This window comes from Botryllus schlosseri, chromosome 12 (genome assembly GCF_051294905.1).
Source record: "Botryllus schlosseri isolate E-star chromosome 12, Bs_hap1, whole genome shotgun sequence".
Taxonomy (NCBI): Eukaryota; Metazoa; Chordata; class Ascidiacea; order Stolidobranchia; family Styelidae; genus Botryllus; species Botryllus schlosseri.
Window position 1 is genome coordinate 3,938,700 of NC_137247.1, and position 22,110 is coordinate 3,960,809.

Below are 22,110 nucleotides of genomic sequence, written 5' to 3' on the forward strand. Positions count from 1 at the left end.
TTCACCCCCCTATAGCCCCCTTCGGTATTTTCGCCCCCATGGACCGCCAAATCGCCCCCTGGGGGGCGATATCGCCCACGCTGGGAACCACTGGCCTAGGCAGTCGTTCTACACCATGCCCTATGCCCGTGAAATGAAATGTAACCAAAAGGAACTCCAACCCTTGATGCAACAACGAATTTTCCAGATCTCTTAGATGGAAGAAGGTCGCATTCATTAAGATGAAAAGGACATTCGACCAAAATACATGATATTTTTTTTAAGTTGCCTGCTGAATTACACAGTAAATCAGTTAGTCATTTATTGATGTTTTTATAAATTATAAAACACCACAAGAACGCGATATATCGAAACATACGAATGTGTCGAAACAACATGAAGTAGTCTTTTAATTAAATAACCAGCCTGGCCTAGAAGAGGTATACACGCGAATGAAAAGTAACGTATGATTAAATCTAATATTTGGTATTACGTACTTGACTATACGTTCCCGACCTTCATTTTCAACTCAGAATTCAAGTAGTTTTGACATGTCTTGGGAAACTCTAATTCTACCTGTAATTGAATATACAATTACCGCGTTTTGTCTATTCCCCTTTGGTACCAACACTCAATATATGTGGCAGCATAATATTATATTAGACGGATCGGAGGCTCGCAAGATTATAATGGAGGCGCGAAGCCTTATAAGAGTAATCATTGAATTTGGAGCCCGTGTAGTGAGTTTGAATTGTGCTGACTCTTCAAAGTATTAAAAAACTGCAACAATCATTACTGCCGTTCGATTTTGAACTATTCATAATACCTACGCTTCATTTTGAATAATCAGTGCGTAAAAAAGACGCAAAATTATGGCGAAGTTAATGTGTCCATATATGGAAACGCCGTGCTAAAGCATTCCTAATATGCCCAGTGAGTATGAAAGCAACCACGCTTCTATTCTACGACGATTTAAAAGCAAGTTCTTTGGGACGCCAAACTCCGGATATGCTCAATTAGTACGCATATGGAATGCCACTGCTATAAAAAGCACTGCAACTTGAGAAATGCTAAAAATACCCAAGGGTGTTGTACATGTGCTCGCTGGCCAATACGAAAGTGCATTACAATACACGCATATTGATCACAACCTGTGACAAATATTCTAACGATCCACGTCTGATAGTAAGGCCGAGGGGTTATTGGGAATAGCATTAAAGTCTGATGAGCTGTCACGTTTAATACCCTATCTACGGTTGCTGAGATTGGCCACCTGCGGATTTGTGTCAGCTCAGCAACACTATGACGAGTGACGACCCCTCCGTGGAAAATACTCACAGCATACCGGGACTTCACTTTATGCCACACAGTGAGAAAGTCGCTCCTCCAGAGGTCAGAAGTTCATATCCTTATAGGTTAAGATCGTATTTTATTGGTCTATTATGACTTCACCCTGATTTTCCCAGACCGATCCAAGACTGCGACAGAGTGTGGACGCGGATCCGCCTTTCATATTCCCAGTATCAAGATGCCCTCCGCCAATTAATAGCCACCCTATTATTCAGTGTTTCCTGTTGAACCAATGGATATTTCAAATGTACATCGAATAATATCCAAGGAAGAGTCCTCAATCATCATACTCAGCGATTGCCTGAACGACCTAACATATTGCAAATGACAAGTACGCAGCTCCTTTCCAAATCACCGGGATAGCCGAGATGATGACGTGACGCCACACTATCACTTGTCTGGATACTAGCAAACTGTGGTATTCAACACAATGAAACCACCATGCATCTTGCAAGAAACGCTGATACATCAGCAAAAACACTGTCACATCAAAAAATGTACTACCCTCCCATAGCGGATGTCTACTCGATCCTTAGGAACTTGCTCAGGAATAATTAGGTTCAGCTGTAGAGGACAAGTGAAGCCGGAAGTCATTGCAAGTCCATCAAACACACGATCAACGATAGTCTACCGTGCTTATAGCCTCAGGAGGAAAGCAAATTATTCTGTTCCGTTTGGGATTACGCCATTGCTGACACAATTCCCACCCACATGTGATCGGATTCGGTGATTCTCCTTCGTGTGAGCAATGTTTGTTACCTAGGGTTACCATACGTCCTCCTTTTTCAGGTATTTGAAAAAAAATGTCCTCCGAGGACGCCTAAATGACCTCCTTTTTGGGAATTCGTCCTCCTGAACAGCTTTTAGAAGTAAGAAATAGGCATAAATGACGCTAAATAGGAAATTTGTGGTTCGAACGAAAGTGACGACCTTTTTTTACAGTCAACCAACCACAAAGTCGGAAAATATTTACCATTTTCCGAATTTTACTCCACAATTCTAAAACTAAAAATTTGAGAAAGTGTCCTTCTTTCCTAATTCCAAAATATGGTAACCCTATAGTTTACCCCCCGTTGAAAATGCAATATTATTGGTATTTAAAGTAACGTGAGAAAACGAAGTGCTGTATCGGAAATTATGCTCCTTTTAATGTAGTGGGATTACTAACAAGTAAATATATGCTGGACCATGTGATTGAATACGCCATGGAACCGCGGCGCGTTATTTGATATCTAATGTATACGTACATTGTATAGGAATACTCAAACTGATGAATGTGTAGGTAATGCTAAATGTTCAAACTGATTTTGTACTACTCTGATTCTATAAACGGCAATGCAACTTGAGAAATGCAAAATTTAATACGTCATTGAAACACGGCGAGGTATTTGATATTTATAGTAAATGTATATGGATATTGTAGGTAATGCTAAATGTTTAAACTGGTTTTGTACGACTCTGGCGCTATATATTTGTCTGTTTTTATCAGTCTTGGTATATCAGTAGTAATGTGCTGGTTGTAATCTGTAATATGTGATATGGGCTATAATATGTATGCTGTTGTGACTTAGAAGGCTTCACTATGATAAGCGTCACTGTGTTTTCTCTTGTTTTTAATAATAATCACAACATACAACAAAAAGAATCAGAAAAGCAATCCAAATACGCAGACCTCAAAATGGAATGTGAGAAAATGTGGCGATGCAAAATAAACATTGTACCGATAGTCATTGGCGCTGCAGGGGTCGCAAGCAAAAACTTCATGAGACATATCCAACAGATTCCGGGTAACGTTCAATTCGACATGATCCAGAAGATCACGTTATTGGACACTGTGCATATTCTTCGGAAGGCCTTGAATGCACCACTGGACTAAAATTACACTAGTGAATCACAGCATAATTTCTGTAATTTCGATTCTTCATTTTCAATCATCTCTATCTCTGCTCTGTAACCCTCGCCAATTCTTCATCTAAACTGCAATTCTATAATCTGACTTCTCCATATATTGCATAGGAATAACAATTTGACTGTAAGACTGAAATTTTAAAAAATTACTCCAATCTCGCCATTTTCCTTTGGGTGCAGGTTACCCCCCGGATTATATGTGTATTTACCAGTTCTACTGTGAATAAAGGATTTATTAATAATATAACTCGAAAATCACAGCATATTTTCTGTAATATCGATTCTTCATTTTCAGTCATCTTTGCCTCTGTAACCTTGCCAATTCTTCATCTATTTCGGTTTCAAAAACTGAATCGACTAGCGCTAAGCCATATCGGTCATAGTCCTTATCTTGATTCATTACGTTTTCTGGGAATAACCCCATTTCCATTTAATGATTTTCAAGAGGGCTAGGGACCAAACCGATTTTAATATCATTATAAAATGGTGAACGTTTTAAAAAGTTTGATAACCACTGTTTTAGTGGGAAGAAATATTAGTTAGGGTGTCATCAGATCATTTAACTGAATTCTGAAATTTTGTAGCATATAAGCCCTATGGACCGACAAGCGGCAAAATATTCAATCCATTATAAGAATTGTGAATTCCAGAGACACTTATCGTAAGAAATGGCTTGTTTGTACAAGAATAACAACAAATCATGTAGGCTACGCGGTGCCGGCCGGGAGAGAAATAATAACCTGACCTGTCGTGTGCGTAATTTTGCATATATTGCGTAGGACGCAATCATATGTACATTTTATACAAGGTAAAAATGATGTGATTATTCCCATCTTCCATCAGACAGTCTTAGCAACTGGCACTTTCGTTCAGATCAATTTCTTTGAAATTTTGGTGTAACAGATAGAAATGTGAATTCGGACGGCAACGAATGCCAAGCCTGGTAAGAACCCAAAAATGTACGTCCGTGGCTCTATATATATGAGCTTACACCGAGAGACTGCAATATCCCTCTTATAGCATTGGTCGGAGTCAGCTCATCTATACAAGAGTATATTCGTGCAAGCAAGTGAGTGAAATATTATGACAAGATACTGTAGTAGATTCCTGAACGTAGGCCTACAGTAATAGTACATGTATAGATTACAATAGTCAACAAAATTGAAAAAAAAAAATTAGGCAGAACATCTGAGAGCCGTTTCTGGGGTTTTTGAGGTTGCTGATTACGAATATCACATTAATTTTGTCAGATTGGCTCTCTATCAGAAGATATTTATACCCCTAAAAAAGCCCAAAATTACTGTATTCACCCTTCAATATTTCACTTGGTAGGAAGAAAATCGTAGTTTTTTGTAATTTTATACTGCGCATAAATGGCTAATCGACTATGAAGAACCCTCATATCATTCTCAGTCATTCAATCAATATTAACATGGCATGATGCGAAAGATTTGTTTGTCAAAAAAGCAGTTTCCCAAGTCTAAAAATTGCACTTTTGCACAGCGGAAATACATATTCTCCTGTATCAATTGGTATCTTGGTCTACCAAGAATAAAGAGGAGTATAAAACTATAAAATTTGTCCTTGAAAGGCTTAACTACAATACTCATATGTGTCTCATTACTTTTGACTGGTAAATGGATAATTTTCCACTGATTTAACAAAGTGGGTATACCTAGTAAGCCTATCAAACGAGAAGTTTAAATTTGGTATCTGGTATATTCGAATACCGATGAAAGATTCCAATTTCACATTAGGAAGGAGTTTACAGCATGTAATATCTCCTAAGATGTAGTAAATAAAACGATTTAGATGATCACAAAGCACCCAACTACTAACAGTTGGTCCAAAAATTCGTATCTGCATATCGAAAGCTTGGAACAAACATGACCATAAAAGTTCACTTCCTGTTCAGTGATCTTGATATATTCCTGATCATCTTGTTGATTAGCAAGTAGAGAGGTTCTATCAAGACATCAGAACAACGAAAGAAAGATAATAGGGCAGATAAGATGAATCATTGAACATAATATGTCAGACCATCACCGGAACCTTTCGAGAAACTGCACTAAATAGCTTACAGGCGAAAATCGTACAAAAACAATTTCGATTTAAAATACATCAATAATATTGTATTCCAACTGATTATTTCAAATTTACAATAGGTGGTTGACGTAAAACTGATTGAGTTGATGCCACGTTATTTGAATATCTAGATAAATCCTTATATACATAACTGGAGTTTATTTATGTACATGATATCCGTAAAAGTCTGCAACTTTGATAAATCTATTACCCTAAATATAGTGCTGCTGCTGTATTTTGATTTAAAATAGTCTTCTGTGTGTAAACATAACAAGTAAATTGAATTTCCAAACTTTATAGTTCGACCAAGTCGATTTTTTATCCAGTCATTACCGCGAAAATGGGAGATTTTCGTCAAAATAACCCCATGGGATATCTCCACAACAAGAGCCAATTTAAAAAACTAAGGTCATATTCGAAATCAGTGCCTTTCAGAACCCCAAAAACCACTCTTACTTTGTCTGCCTAAAAATATGTGTTGACCATTGTTATCTTTGACGCAATTTTTTTACCGGAATGTCCGTCAATACTGTAATGTGCGCGGTGTGTTATATGGTATTAAACTTGATATCATACTACCGTGTAAAGGTTTATGATATTATATTTATTCATGGTTTTCTACACCGCCAAGCCCTTACGACACAGTAGATTGATATGGGTATACTGTATGGCTGACACTCATCTTGAATTTCAGATCTTACGAAGCATGGAGCTGGAAAGAATCGTATCAGTAATAGGCACCATATTATGCCTTGATCTGTGCACTGGTGATAACTGCACGATGACGCATATTAATAAAAGGCAACATCTAATGCTGGAGAAATTACATGGCTGGGTTATGACGACGAATTATGTGAGATAAGATTACATTGATCCTATGTTGATTGCGCACTACCACGAGTGTGCATTAAGTATGTGTCCTTTGTACGTTAAAGGTATTTTTCGCATTGTCCGCTATAACATAAAACTGAGGATGATGAGTGCACCATTCGTAGTCAACTTACTGGTCCGGTTTACTATCTGAACTGAGAACGAAGCTTTCAATCTCATTTGCAACCTACACGCCATAGTTAGAGATGTGAACACGATACATTGACAACCAGATAATTCTAGTTGTATAATAAGACTAATTATAGCAAAACGCCGGTAACCTAATTCTAATCTAGTTTATGAAATGTTTCCTTCCTCTAATTCCAATTCGAATATGATTTGTGACGTACTTCCATTCTGTAATTTCCATTCAAATTTGATTCCTGGTTTTCCTTAGAATGCTACAGAAGAACTGTATAGTGCTAAACCAGCCCAGTTTGCCCTAAAAACATTTGCAATCTTATGCTTATGAGATGGAGCGCTGATTTGATACGAACAGAACTTGATTCAATCTCCAAATATCTGCGATTTCAGTAACTACAATATTAATCTTATTGGCAATTATCTTTGCAGCTATAATTTTGGTCCTAGTCTAAATTGAAAAAATTGTAATGCTATAGTTCTAATTCTAGTCTCATTTGGAAAAGCAGAAAACTTTCAAGTTGTGAAACTCTGGATATGAAATAATCTCCAATAGACGAAACAGATATATAAGCCAGCATACGCAACAACAATATTACAAACATGGAAATGTGGAGAAAATTCAAAATTTATACGATATGTTAATCATAACTACGATATCTAATATAATTTGTCTGTTTGATATGACATGTTGATTCAACTGCGTATATATGATTTTTATCACAGACAGAGTCGTGGCACAGCCGTCGGTGCAATATTCAAGTTGCTTCACTAAACTGTTCGGGGAATGGCATCGCGTATTCGCTGTTGCGGAGTGAGTATATGAAAAGTATTTGTTAAAGCTGGGCTTCTCAAACAGCGGGTCGCAAAGCATTAGGCGCTGCTAAGCTATGGTTACAAGGAATGGCCATGGTCAATCAGCTGTGCGCGTACGTTGCTAATCATTTTTTAGAGTTTGCCACCAAAATACTATTATTTGAAAAATAATCCGAGTGTACTAGATGAAATAAAGCCATATTAGGTGTGCTGAATATATTTTAGGTAGCGGCAGACGTAAAAATACATTTTTAACGACCCTAGTGAACAATAACGCTGTCGAGAAGAGAAAACTAAATGGAGTGAAATATGTGGTCGAAAAGCAAACAAGTTTGAGAAGCCTTATATATCAGAGTATATCCGAAGTTAAAAATTTAAATCTAAATTTACTTTATTTGACATTATATTGGTGAATTGCAATTATTAATTAGAACTTATTGTGAAGCCTAATAACCTACACATATATATTACAGGCAGTGCAATTCTGGAGGCGATGAAGAGTGAGCTCGACTCAATTCGAGGCAAAATCGTATTCAGCAAACGAAATACAGTAAATGTTTTAACAAAGCAAATATCGCTCGAATTAAAGAAGGTAATGACGCATGATAGGTGCTTGCATGAAATCGAATATAGTGTCCAGCGTCGAATACATCTCGGGATATACACCCGTATTTTATAGGCAGGGTATTGTTACTATTTGCGTCAGGAGTGTAGTATAAAGCAGGGGTGTCAAACATACCGCTCGCGAAGCAATTCTGAGTGGATTGAAAATAATTGTATTATCCAATACATTTTAAACATGAAATATTCTCATTAATATTCCTTCAAGACAACAAATGTCGAGCATGCTCAACTGTTCAGGAGCCAAACTAAATTCGCAAGAACTTGGAACTTGAGTCACGTTCAGTCCATATCAAGTCACATAGTTCATTCTCATAAGCTCGAGAATGAAAAATGTACGTACACTGTACAGTGTACAACAAGCGCTTGACTTATTTCGCACTTTACAGTTCTCCAGTAGCATTTCAGGAAAACCAGAAATTGCATTAGAATTAAAAATTATGAATAGAACATTTCACAGATTAGATTGAATTAGAGTACCGTTTTGTTTGCCATAATTAGTCTAATTCCTTCCTTCTAAAACCTTTTTGTTGTCACAGACCCATTCAGACAAATTATTAATTCTGCGGACCCCTGCCAGGATTTTTCTGAATCTCAATCAGCATATCATCGACTGTTGTAATCATTATGCTACTCAATTATAGGCCTACTTTACTCTGTCAAATTGTCGTTCGACGGAACGTAAGTCGTACACACTATTGGTATAAAAATGACTTTGCGATTGATATAATACTAAAATAAGAAACATCTTTACAGCAGAGGAAGAGGGCCAGAGGATTTTAGCGCGAATTGCGCCTCGTACTGTTAGGACTTCCATAAGATAAAGGACTGTTGTTGCCTTTCCTGAACGAAATAGCATGTTTTTTTTATAGTCGCATGTTTGAGCTTAACACATGCGCATTTAAAGAGAGTGAGAAAGAGATGAAAGTAAAAAGATCGCTTTTCGTTTTCCCAATGATTCATCAAGGCAATAGCGGACCGCCAAATGCCTTCTCCTGGACCCCCAGGGGTCCGTGGACCAAGGTTGGGAGCCACTGGTCTAATTGGACAACCAGAACTATATATTTGTACAAGTCTGGTATGAACAGTAGATTGCTAGGTTATGAAAATGATGACTAGGCAGATGTTGATTTTCTGTACTATGGCATATGAATGGTGAAAATATGTAGGTTCAATTCAAAACTTACAAATGTTTGCCATATAAAATAATAAACTAGGCAGCCGGTAAAGATAATCGCGTTGCGGTCAATAGATTGGATGGATTATGGCGGCATTACTTCTACTGGTGCTTGAGTATGACCAATGAATACTCTGACTATAATACTTTACGAACTGTCTCCATTTGTCCACAGCGATGCAGTCCTGCAGGTCCCGAAAACTGCACCGATTACACCGAAACTGACACATTTCACGAAGATTTGACGACAGTGCTTGAGTTATTCAGCGTCGGAAGTATAAGACAAGTGCACAACACTCCTCCAATCGTTTTCCCTAACAGCGTCAATTTTCTTTCAGAAGGCGAAAAAGTTGCCGGAGATCCATTTAGCGTGTCTCTTAATTGCACGAAACATCAAGGTTGACACCGTGGGTGACATTGTGCCATTGGACTGAAGGAACGGCCTGTAGCGTCTTGTAGCGTCGACATATAGCCTATTCAATTACAGTTTTATATTTATATTAAAACGAATTATTTACGAATATCTAGCTACTTTTGTTATAAAATATATTATGCTCAAACTGCCGCCATTTCGTTATTATATGCTCCAGCTGTTCATCCGATGTCTACTCTATGGATTCTTCGTCAATGGTGAAGCAAAAGATAGCGCGGCGAAAAGCGTTACCAATTTAATTTGAACTGATAACTGACTGAATATTTATCGAAGTTGTCGAGACACATCTTCCATAACACCTTTATAGCCTCACATAGGTTTGCTTTAAAAACGAATATCAATTTAAAACAAACATTGTTAAAACATGGCTCATGTTTAAAATATGTTTATATTGTTATTTTTTCTTTTGTTTCTTCAACCTTGAACTCACGAATTTTTAATTGCGACGTCACAGGGATTGACATCGACAATTCAAAACATACTGTAAAAGTGACTCCTATCATGAAAAAGGCTTCCGACCCTGTCATAAACGGACCAAAAATAACAATAACCAAGACTTATGCATGTAGCATTTTTGCGGTCCGCTGTATTAATAATCAGAACACCCATTCCGTACCAATAATAATCTATAACTACATGCTATAACTGTTGAACAAACGACGATTTCAAGAGTACCAATTATTCCATATATCGCATGCGTGGACATAGGACAATCTCGGGGGCAAATCGTCCGTAGGGTCGTACAACATGTTTTTCGAAAGTATTTACACATTTATGGAATAAATATACAGCGTTTAAAAAAACAATTTATTTGAAAAAGGTATTGTTTTGATACTTACTTTACAACATGTTTTTTACAAAGTGTTTTAAAACACCATTTTTTTATAATGCAACCCTAGCCTCACATATGCAGCAGTACTGAAGAAAAGTGGTCAGTAAACTACGGTCCGTTAAAGGTCCACGAAAAGTTTGTGTAATTTTACAAGTTAAGTGAAGGTTCACAATTATTGGAGTGAAGACCAATAATGCAGATTGGGTAAATGCAAGAAAATTCCACTCACGCAATTCAACGATAAATACATAATCGCAAATTATGTCACTACATATTAGAAATTAGATGATACCTTGGGCATTTTAATTACTGAAAGTAGATGGCGAGATGGGACACAGTTAATCCTCCCAACACTTCGGTAGGAATTTTGGAGTCTCCCGCGCATGTTATAAACTGTTTCTGTATATATCGAATGAAGTCAAGGTTTGATTTAGAGTTGGGACCAGGGATAATGACAGATTTAGGGTGAGGGGCTAGGTCAGATGGCTTACGGCAGTGTTTGGGCGATTTGAATCAACATTTCCTGGAGACTTTACTTGATTCGAGTTACTTTGCAAAAATGGGTTGACGCGACTCGGCGTTTCAAAAATGAGGGTTGACTCTTGACTCCAAACCAAGTTTTCGAGTCAATGTCAAGTCTCAAGTAACTGGTGTCGACTAAATCGCGTTAGACGTACGTGTATACCTGTTCTCAACACGTTGATGTGGCCTGTGCGACCAACCAGTAATTCAACGATTGCGCAACCCGGAATTAATGATGTATTTTCGTTCTATGGGCTGCACAATGATCACCTAAACGAACCTCCTGTGAAATTAAAATCGGATCGATATAGCTCATGGATGCGCTAACTAAACGTTACTCGTCAACTATTGTTGCAGGCTTAAATTGTATCGTATGGATGTGTATATAGGGTTGCATATGAAACAAACGGTGATTTAAAACACATGTCTTAAATAGTGTTTTAAAGAATAGCCTTTTTTATAATGGTGTTTTTTAAGGTGTAAAAGTATGCCATAATTGAGTAAATACTTTCCGAAAAAAACATATTGTAGGGGCCTACGGACAATTACCACCTTATTTAGCCGACGTATATCGATATGGGTTGGTTGAAACCCTCAAAATCGTCGGTTCAACAGCTATAACACTTCGTCAAAGGCGCTATATTTACCCTATATTTTCAATTGACAATGGTAATCCATTATGACGTCACATTTGTTTATTCGTGACGTCATGGCTTTAAAAAAAAAAAAAAAAAAAAAAAAACATGTTTTAAATTAGGGCCTGGTTTTGAACATGTTTTTTCATTGATTTTTGTTTTAAATGCAATCCTAGCTGTGTAGGTGGATTGGGTATTGCATACACAAACCTAACATTTGAATAGTATATAGTCCAATAGAATATACTATTTCAACATGAATGAATATACTATTTAATTGTATATTGTTGCTATGTACCCCTAAGAAAATCTGCAGAGACATACAGTTTGGCAGTTCTATATACGTACATTTGTGAATTATAGGACGCACCTTTGAACGCTAACTCGATTCAGAACTAACAGAGACTTAACCTGTACTTCAATCATCTTGCAGAATGAAATGACTAAAATAAAGAATAGTATTTTCAAAACCCGAACTGATTTGACTTGACTCTTGAAGCACTTGCTTGAACCACCTTGTTTAAAACTGCTTTAAAACACATTGTTAAAAAAATGTTTTAACCAAATGTCATTTATGAAAAAAAATTAAACATGTATTATGAGCTTTCCGAGACTTGCGGTAAATATAGTCGACGTATACGATACGGAATGGTTGGAGTCCCTTAAAATCGAAGTAGTTAGCCGCCATTGCAGCCTTTCTCCAATAAATGATCATGTTTCTTTTGATGCAATATTAAGCAGATGACCTTAACCCGCACCGTGATGGCCGACAAAAACACCATAAAAACATGTTTCAAACAAGGGTCATGTTTTAAATATGTTTGTATCAAATGCAACCGTAGTTGCAAAATTAGTGCTGAAGCAAAGAGGATTGTGACAAGACGTTCATATTCGTATGTGATCTCGAAGAATTTTAATCGAAAACTCCGTTACCGTCGGATACAACGTGAAGACGGATTCCCCATCAATTAGTCCGACAAACCATACCAACACACGTTACAGCTATGGGATCGCATTTATCAAAACCGATAGGTCAAGCCGACGTCGGTATTTTTAAGCATATTTTAGGCATGGTGACGTTTCATAAGACACGGGACATCCACAAATCCTTCCAGATCACAACACATTATAGCGATACAGTCATATTACGCGTCAAAATATCAGCAGAGCTATTCGTAGCGTCAGGAGCAACGCTGCGAGCTGTGAATATTAGGGAAACAATAAATATTGGTCGCATTCCTAACGACGTATCTAAATAGGCCTAAAATGTTTACCCTGAGAGGAATAATTTTACCCGAATATTTAAAAACAGTTTACCCGGTACAACCGGTATATTCGATACCAGCCTGGTTATCAATAGTACGTTGAATTTGAGTATCTTGTCAAAATGACCGAAAATCAAAATCTACACGTATTTGTCTGGAAAGCGAATCACGAAAGGACAGTGAAATTTTATGAATATAAATTTGACTTGACGGATCTTATATAGATGGACTTCTCGGTAGCGGTCTATGCAATCGATACTGACATACCTATTGAACCGACCAGGATCGCCAGGTAAGATTTTATTCATCATATGATAATAGTATCACCTAATAGGCTTACATTCAAAATATGTATATCGGATTTGGGGATCTGTTTCTAAAGACCCAACCATACGTTTTTCTAACTTCTTTTAACGCCAGGGGTGAACGTAATGGTGAAGCGTCCAGCTTCTAGATTGGTAGGTCATGGGTTCGATTCCCGGCCGTGTCAGACCGAAGAGCTGATCCTTCCCAACATCTTTTGCTTTCCACACTATAAATTACTATCGAAAATACAATTTTAGTTCACAAATTAAACCTTAACGGCACAGAGCGCGTAATTTCAGCGCTCGAAGGAATCATTTCTCGACACACGTTTGAAATCAGCAGAATTAATAATCCATTCACAATAATGTGCGTAATTCATTGTGCATTGCCCGACTGATAATATCTTATTATGTTTAAAACAAACGGTATTAAAACCATGAGTAAAATTCGAATTTGAGGTAAAACGCGTAAATTGACAGCCATATATTTTCCATTCAGACATTTCGAAGACCATGAGAGTTATAATATTCGTAAAGGCGGTCGCATTCGCGATTCTCATCTCGTCTGATCTATGTTGCGGGGACAACTGTACAATGACCAATATAACTGATATAGATGTCTGGAAATTGCATCAAGTACATTGTTTTGTCGGAATGTTATCAAAGGTCAATGTGGTGAGTATGTGGTATTTTCATATTCGAAATGGATCAGTTACTACATATGCAACTGTGTTTTACAGAATATAGCACGTGTAAATGCGATACCGGTGGAATTTAAAGGTTGTGGAGAGAGCAGCCTCGTATATTCCTTCATTCAATGTGAGTATAGAGCCGCTTTATCGAAACAAGCATGACGTTGGTATCTGTGATAATTAATGCGAATCGGTGGTCAAGGTGGTCAGGGTTAATATTACAGCATAGAGGTCATAAGGCCGTGAAACCAAAATCAAGTGAAATAAGTTAAATTAGAGATTTCGAAATCTGAAATGCTTTCGGAAGATGTGAGAAACGCTTGGTTGTAGGATGACAAAGTAATTAGACGATCCAGTGCACACACCTTCATTTGTCAACAGTTTATTCGGGTTTAGCACTTTCAAAATTTGAATAAAATTTCTGCGATTACCGTGAGATGGCTAACGCTATTAATTTAAGCCAGGTTCATATGGCGCTATACATTGATTCTGTCCCAAATCCATTTGTCTTATCACAAAATTCTCACAAAGCTCTATAATGATATGTAGAGTTGATATTTTTGTTATATTACGCGCTGAAATAAATTGTTTGGTGCTTGGTGCCTTCTTAGAAAAATAGATTTTATGCGTAATCAAAAGTTGATAAAATTTGTATGAAATATTACTTTTATGATTACACAATCAAGGTTACTACATCCTAAACGAGCTGAAGAGCGGCGTAGAAGAAGCCGAGGCAAAAGATGAGATTTTTCGGCGAAGACCCAGAATATGGAAAGGAGTATATAGGAACATCGACAGGTTACAGAAAAAAATAGATGCCGAAATCCGCAAGGTAAAATAAACCGATCGGCATGAGGCTTCTGCAGGGACGTAAAAGTTTCTAATAATCTATTTTCAGAGATGTGATGTTGCTGGGTACACAGCTAAGCCTACTGCCAGCGAGGAAACTGAAACGATGAAGACACCGGGCAAAAATCCTTCGTATGATCTTGTAGACGTGATAGAATTTCTCACCTTACGCCTGGGTATGTATAATTAATGTAAAATATTTTTCTTTGATATATCTTACTTTGTACATGTACATTGCAGAAACAGGCGACATGTGGGGAATCAGCAAGCACTTCGGTGTTGACGTTGATTGTGGCGACTCAGAAAACAGAACATAAAATAAAAATATCATATGTCCTCTTTTACGAAGATTTGTCTGCCTTTCTCGAGAAAGTTGAATGGTCCCGCGAGGACGCCCAAATCGCAGTTGCTCTTCCATAACGATATTTTAGATAACATCTTATTACTTTACTCAGCATTCTTTATTGCCAATATTTCGTTTCCACTCTCTACCTATTTACATACGCAATAGCTCTATACTCAGCGCTCGTTATGATCAAGTGTCATATTTGCTATAGTTATGATATATCATGATATTTTATATTTTAAATTGCATGCGTTAGTGAACCTCAAGTAACAGCAGTATATTTTCACATATGAATAAAAATATATTTGGCATAATTTTAGTGTTACTATCAAATACCGGCAGACGACGGGGAGTTATAGCATAGCTTCGTAGGGTATTCAAATTCCAGCACTGATCAGACAGAAAAGATGTTTGGGCGTATACAGCTAGGGTTGCATTTAAGACAAGAGATGTTTTAAAACAGTCGGGGCTTGGAGTTTATATTACTACGAGCCCATTCTCTATGAAGATCACATTAAAACGGTCTGAGGTATATCACTATCCCTACAACCCCAATAGCTTCGAAACTTGTAATAATAATCACACCCAATACCGCAAATAAGTCGGTGTGACCTTAAAATCCAATACTTCCAATAATGTAACCAATGATAAGATGACAAATAAACCATTAACAGAGATACCAATATCAATTGGATAACGCGGTCTGCAGGCCTACTATATCGCACGCTTGTAAAGGACATAGAAGTGAGACGCTCGCTATAAGTACCCAATGAATTTTGTGTCACTGTTTGCACAAAATTACCTGAGCATAGTCAAGGGTCCGGCAGGGCACTAGAAATGTTATGCGTCAATTTAGTTGCCTATATGACTTTCTAGGTCTATATCGCCAATATATGCAATGAAGAATCTACAAATCGTAAATTTTACCATTTCAGCTAGTGAAAAGGAGAATTATACACATGTATACTGGTATATGTAATACCAAAGTTGGCTAAAAAACCTTGAACGACAATGCGCACATGACCTTTTCACCGAAGTTACATGACCGATGTAGCAAACAAATCAATTTGAGTTATTCTGTGATAATCTAAGATTTGTCGGCAGTGAGAATCACTGTTTCCATATGTTATTCAATATCTGAAATTAAATACCGCAGTTCTTGAGTGAGCGTGTGCGGCACAAGAATAATTTCGTTGTTCAAATTTGTTTTTGAATTTTACTGGTCGGTTGATTAAATCGTTAGGTTGCATTACTCGGGGCAAGAGTAATGCAGACTACCATCGATTTCAGAATTCAATTGCAGCGTCAATGACTCGTACTTGCAACCTTAAAAATTATCCAAAATACCGCAATGAATTCGGATCTGTAATGGCTCCATTACAGATGGCACACACTACGAAATGAAATTACACATTAGCTATCAACGGGAGCTATTCTTTAAGTGGGAAAGGAACCAGTGTATACATTGATAATTTTAAAATGAGAAAATAAAATCTTTCATTGTCCCATAAAATGCTGTGCAACTATTTACACGCTGCGTCATTTTCCAGTGATATACGCGTATTGAGTATGTTGCGTCAGAAAATCGAATCTACTCCGACGAGAATGTATACGTCCGAGTCACAAATGTTTTGCTAGTGACGTGGGCATCCGTACAGGCTAAATGTTCGTCATCACAGACCTGAAGTGTATTGTTCCAGGGGATTCCCTGAATATCCAGAAGAAAGATCTCTGACAGCTGACTTGAAGTGGCAAAAAAATCATGATTACCCTTCTTCAAATTGAGGTAATTGTGAAGAAGCTTCAATAGTTAAACATATGAGTTTAATGCAATGGAGATCGTGCGAACGGTTTGCGTTCTAGTTTGCGTAGCGATTATTAAGTATTTGTTATAGCTATAGCAGACAACAAAGTGGCATTTATTGCAAAGGTTACTGAGCACTTGGAATCAAGTTACTGCTCTTTAACAGGACTTCGCGAGCTTCGCCTTGCAGAAACTTCAATTTTTCCAAGAAATGCACGCATCACTCTACAGTATATAAAAAGTAGCATTGAACGAATTTTTCATCATTACAATTGACTCGTATAAATTTGGTTCAATTAAATGTAGGGTCAATTATGATTTTTACAGTTTACCGGTTTGTATCATTTGTTTTGAAGTTTTGCCAGTTCACGAGGCCAAAAAAGGTCGAGAGCCACTGATCTTGCAAGTAACATTGAGAGTGTTGCAACGTCATATGTAAATCCTATAATATCACCAATAATAAATAATTGTGTAACATACAATCAAAATGGATTCTAAAATATTTAAATAAGAGATTATCAGGTAACCTCAGCTTCGCGCATGGCAATAGCCACACAGCAAAATGATTAGGTCTAGAATAATTTGGCTTTTGAGAATAGTCCATCCATCTCTGTTTTTGTTGTTGTTGTTGTTGGCGGCCCATTTTCTTCATTTTATCCCGTAGCTGCCGGCTTGTAGCACGGCTTTTATAAGACACCGCTTACACGAAGGAGATGGTATTGACGAGCCTAGAGTTGTCCACCCCTCTTCACAGTCATTTATTATAATAACATAGAGTTATACAGTACACCATATGTAGGCCTACTTGAAATTCGCTTCCATAACAGCGATATATAAAATGACAGTTAAGCCATTCATACCTCTAAACCAGGGGGGGGGCAAACTTATCGACTCGCGGACCATAAAAAAGATCTAAATCTATTGGCGGCCGCGTTGTAGTAAATAGAGATTATTAGCCAAAACGCAATATTTTTATTTAATTATATAGTAATATAAATGTATATTTAAAACAAACTAAGCATCAGTGATGGGATGACTCGAGTCATGACTTGACTCGAGTCAGACTCGAGTCAACTTTTTCGTATGATTTGACTTGACTCGAGTCACTTTGCAAAAATGACTTGACTTGACTTGACTCGGTGCTTCAAAAATGCGGATTGACTCGTGACTCGTAGCAAAATTCACGAGTCAATTTCAAGTCATCAAGTAAACGGTATCGATTAAATCACTGTATTTTGTGTATGTTCATATTGTTCGCTATTCGCTGGCGTCACTTGCGAGAGTAACCAGTCATCCACTGATTGTACGTTTTACTGATCCTCTATTGTTACATCACAAATAAGTTGACCACAACCGAAATGATCACAGCTTACGTTGTCGTAGTAGCAGTAGCTTAATCTCATAGCAACGTATCTCTGTTTCTTAGACGGCTTGGTGCGTACATTGCACAGGGATCGCCTTCACCAACCCTCTTGTATGATTTAAAACCAGCGAATATAGTTTATGCGTTTGTTTTCTCACGGTTGTGTAGATGGGTAGTGCATTGTACCATATCAATTTGTTTCAACTTCTCGAGTCTTCCTATTCGATCCTATTGGTAGATACCAATATGCTATATGGCCTGTAGCTATACAGTTACTCATGTATTTTATTTGCAGTTCTACGCGTTTGCGTGAGCGATGCAACGTCTTCTTGCATGCATATTTAACTTTATATTCGTTATTTGATTCAAGATAAATGGCCAATTATTCTGTCTCTCACACAGCTAGCAAAATGCAAAGACTTTGAATCGTCACCGATACTTCGAAAATTCATTTTGACTTGAATTTTGACTTGACTCGTGACTCGACTTGACTTGACTGGACTTGACTCGAGTCACCTTCAAAAAACGAGTGACTTAACTTGAATCGAGTCATCTTCGAAAATCGATTGACTTGACTTGACTCGAGTCAAAATGTGCAATGACTCGAGGTGACTCGTGACTCGAAGGTAGTGACTTGATCCCAACACTGCTAAGCATACGCGTTCGAAATATTGACAAGATCTTATATGCTGGTCGATTTCAATAACCAATTTGTCGAAATTAGCAATGAAAGTCGCTTGTGCCGATTCTTGCAACAGAACGGGAATTTGGGTCATGGGCAGCGATAGATGTGCTTCTACTTCTGCTTCACCTCCAGGACGCACAATGCTGATAGCATCATAAACCATGTTACTTTTAAATACGATAATATAAACATAAACTACCTCTACCAATATCGAGGGCGAATTTACACACGCGCTAATCGGTTTTCCCACCACAAGTAAGATACTTGCCGGAGTTTCCGATTCAAAATCACACTCGTTGACCGTAATTTCTGTTTTGACTTTCTGTGATGTTTAGCAAGTGAAACCTTTATATGCGGGGGCCCCGAAGTCATGCTATTGCAGTCGTAAGACTACAACTTATTATTGTCCTGGTAAAATATATTAGGAACATTTTTTGTTAAGTCGTCGCGATAATTAGATCGTTATTATTTTTCTAGAGGGTTTCGGGGGCCACACCAAACGTGGTCGCGAGCCATCACAAACCCAATTTTCATGTACATAAAGTGTACTGTATAACTCTGACTATTAAATTAAGTCGAAGCTATCAGTTCTTCTGTTTTAACGGTCATGCTGTTTCGACATAAATGGTCATTTTACGCATGAACGATATTTATTGTACGGAATTTAAACAACAAATCGAATAAAAATCCAGACGCCATTTTGTTGCATTTTGTGGCCGATCGATATCATCCAGCGTACACCGCAGTGAGAATGTTGCTGTGCGGCAGGTGTAACGCAGCCATTTTCAAAAATCATTATCAATTCCGCTGGTGCCAAAAATGATCGAGACGACAGATTTCGCGTCGTCGGGAGAGTCCGTTCACACTTTCATTTAGGTGCCTTGGAGTCGACTTTTATCGAAATTCTCCAATCAAGTATGTGCCTACAGAAGAAGCTCGTGTACCATCTAGAACAGTACATCATGCTTGAGCGATCTCTTCTCGATTAATCGAAACCGCATACCCATGTCGTCATATTTTGTGATACTATTGATGATATAAATGTTCTTTCCAATTCTCTACTCCAGGGGTTCTCAACTTCCCTCGTATAATGGGTCGCATTTTAACAGGAAAAGTCTCTGCGGGCCGCAAAACATTATAACCATGTATTTGTGGACTACTAACAAATTTAGGCTAGCCTATTTACCAGTCTTATACGGGCATTTAGTACATTTTTATGCATTCTAAAGAAAATAATGAATAGCGTTTGTAAGTTTGCAGTTGCTGCTTTTTTGTGAGAATCTCGATATTCCAGTGGCGCAAGTAAATCCATTCAGGGAGCGTACATTGCATTCATTGCCAAGTCTGTATATGCAGTATGCACCTTCCTAACCATTCCACCAGAGAATCGAACTCTCTGTTTCAATGCGTTAGCGAGCAAGTATAAAATCACGGTAACTTTTTCGTTAAAGAGGTCGTTGTCACTTCGAGCTCTCAGTGACATGAGAAGAGGTCTGGCGTTGGGGGTCCTTTATTCTGAGCAAAGCAATCAACTATCCTTCTTTCCTTTCATGGCCGGAGCCCTACACCATTACAGAAGTCAGCTTTGTCAATTTTATGTTTTTCACTGGTCCCATCCCCACGTTTGCCCCGACATCATTTCCTCTGGAAATATGTCCAGTCTGATAAAACGCATATGGATAATAATTTGATATGTAATGTGTAAGCAGTCGGTGGATTCGTCCAATGCTATAGGCTAAAGTAGTCTATGTGGCAACGTGTTTCAGAACATGCGATGAAAGATCGACTGACATTATTGTTACTCTTCTGGTTACGGTTGAACAACTGTAGCTTCGGAATTTGTCAGGAGATGTTGGACTTGCTGCTAAGTTTCGGAAAGAGCGAATATTCGCACAGTACGCTAAAGTTTTATTGAAGTCACACCTTCTCTAGCAGATTTTTGGGCTTAGAGATATTACAAGCAATTTCGAACAATGCGTCTGTAACGTATTCGGCAATTTTTACAATGCCTCGAAGTACTGATTGCTGGGCTTAAAACCTAGCTGGCAAGGCTTTCTCTAAGATCAGGCGATATGTATAACTCCAAAAGAAGCTATTATTGTGGTATGATTTTAGCATCTACGCTTCGTTACACCAACAACAACAACAACTGTTTTTCGAAAAATATGGCACATCGGTATTCCATAGCAATTCTGTTGCCAGTAGTAATTGCGTTCATATTGAAAGATGTCGCGGGCCGCGGGTTGAGAACCCCTGCACTACTAGTTGCTGACGATCATATTTGACTACTGCCAGCTGAAAATATCCGGGTTCATTTCAATAGGAATATACTATTTAATTGTATATTGTTACTATGTAGGCCTGGCCCTGAGAAATTCTGCAGAGACGTACAGTTTCGCAGTTCTATACGTATATTTTGTGATCATACGACGCACCTTTGAATGCTAAATCGATTCAGAACTAATAGAGACTCAACCTGTACTTCAATCATCTTGCAGAATGAAACGACTCAAATCATGACTCGTATTTCAAAAACCCGAACTGATTTGACTTGACTCTGGATTCATTTGCTTGAAACACCTTGTTTGAAAATGTTTTAAAACACATCGTTAAAAAAATGTTTTAACCAAATGTCATTTATTCAGAAAAATTAAACATTTATTATGACCCCTTCCGAGACTTGCGCTAAATATAGTCGACGTATACGGTTGAAGTCGTTTGAAATAGTAGTAGCCAGCCGCCAATGCAGCATTTGTCTGTTTCAATATTAAGCAGATAACCTTGACCCGCACCGTAGGATATACTGTTTTTGTATTTCACTAGAAACAGGTATCGGAGATCGGAGATCGGAGATCGGATCTTGGTCATTTCAATAATCCGGCTTCGGAGTCCGATTGGAGTGGGATCTGAGAATTTATCAATCTGCGTTGGTGTTCTGAGGATGGCCTACGACCGTAAAAATAATGCTTGTCGATGTAGTCATGATCAAATATATTTTGTCGTCCTTTTAAAACCCATATTAAGTTTAGGATTCATATTTAGACTATATTCTCAATTGCAATTCGTAAGGCGCCATATAACAAGGTATATTCTCGATGACGTCGCAATTGCAGACTCTTGACGCCATGGCTAACAAAAACACAATTAAAACTTGTTTCAAACAAGAGCCATGTTTTGAATATGTTTGTTCCAAATGCAACCGTAGTTGCAAAATGAGTGCAGAAGCAACGAGGATTGCGACAAGAAGTTCATATTCGTATACGATCTCGAAGAATTTTAATCGGAAACTCCGTTGACGTCGGACACAACGTGAAGACGGATTTCCCATCAATTAGTCCGACAAACCATAGCAACGCAATTTAAAGCTACGGGGTCGCATTTATCAAAACCGATAGGTCAGGCCGAAGTCGGTATTTTTTATTCATATTTTAA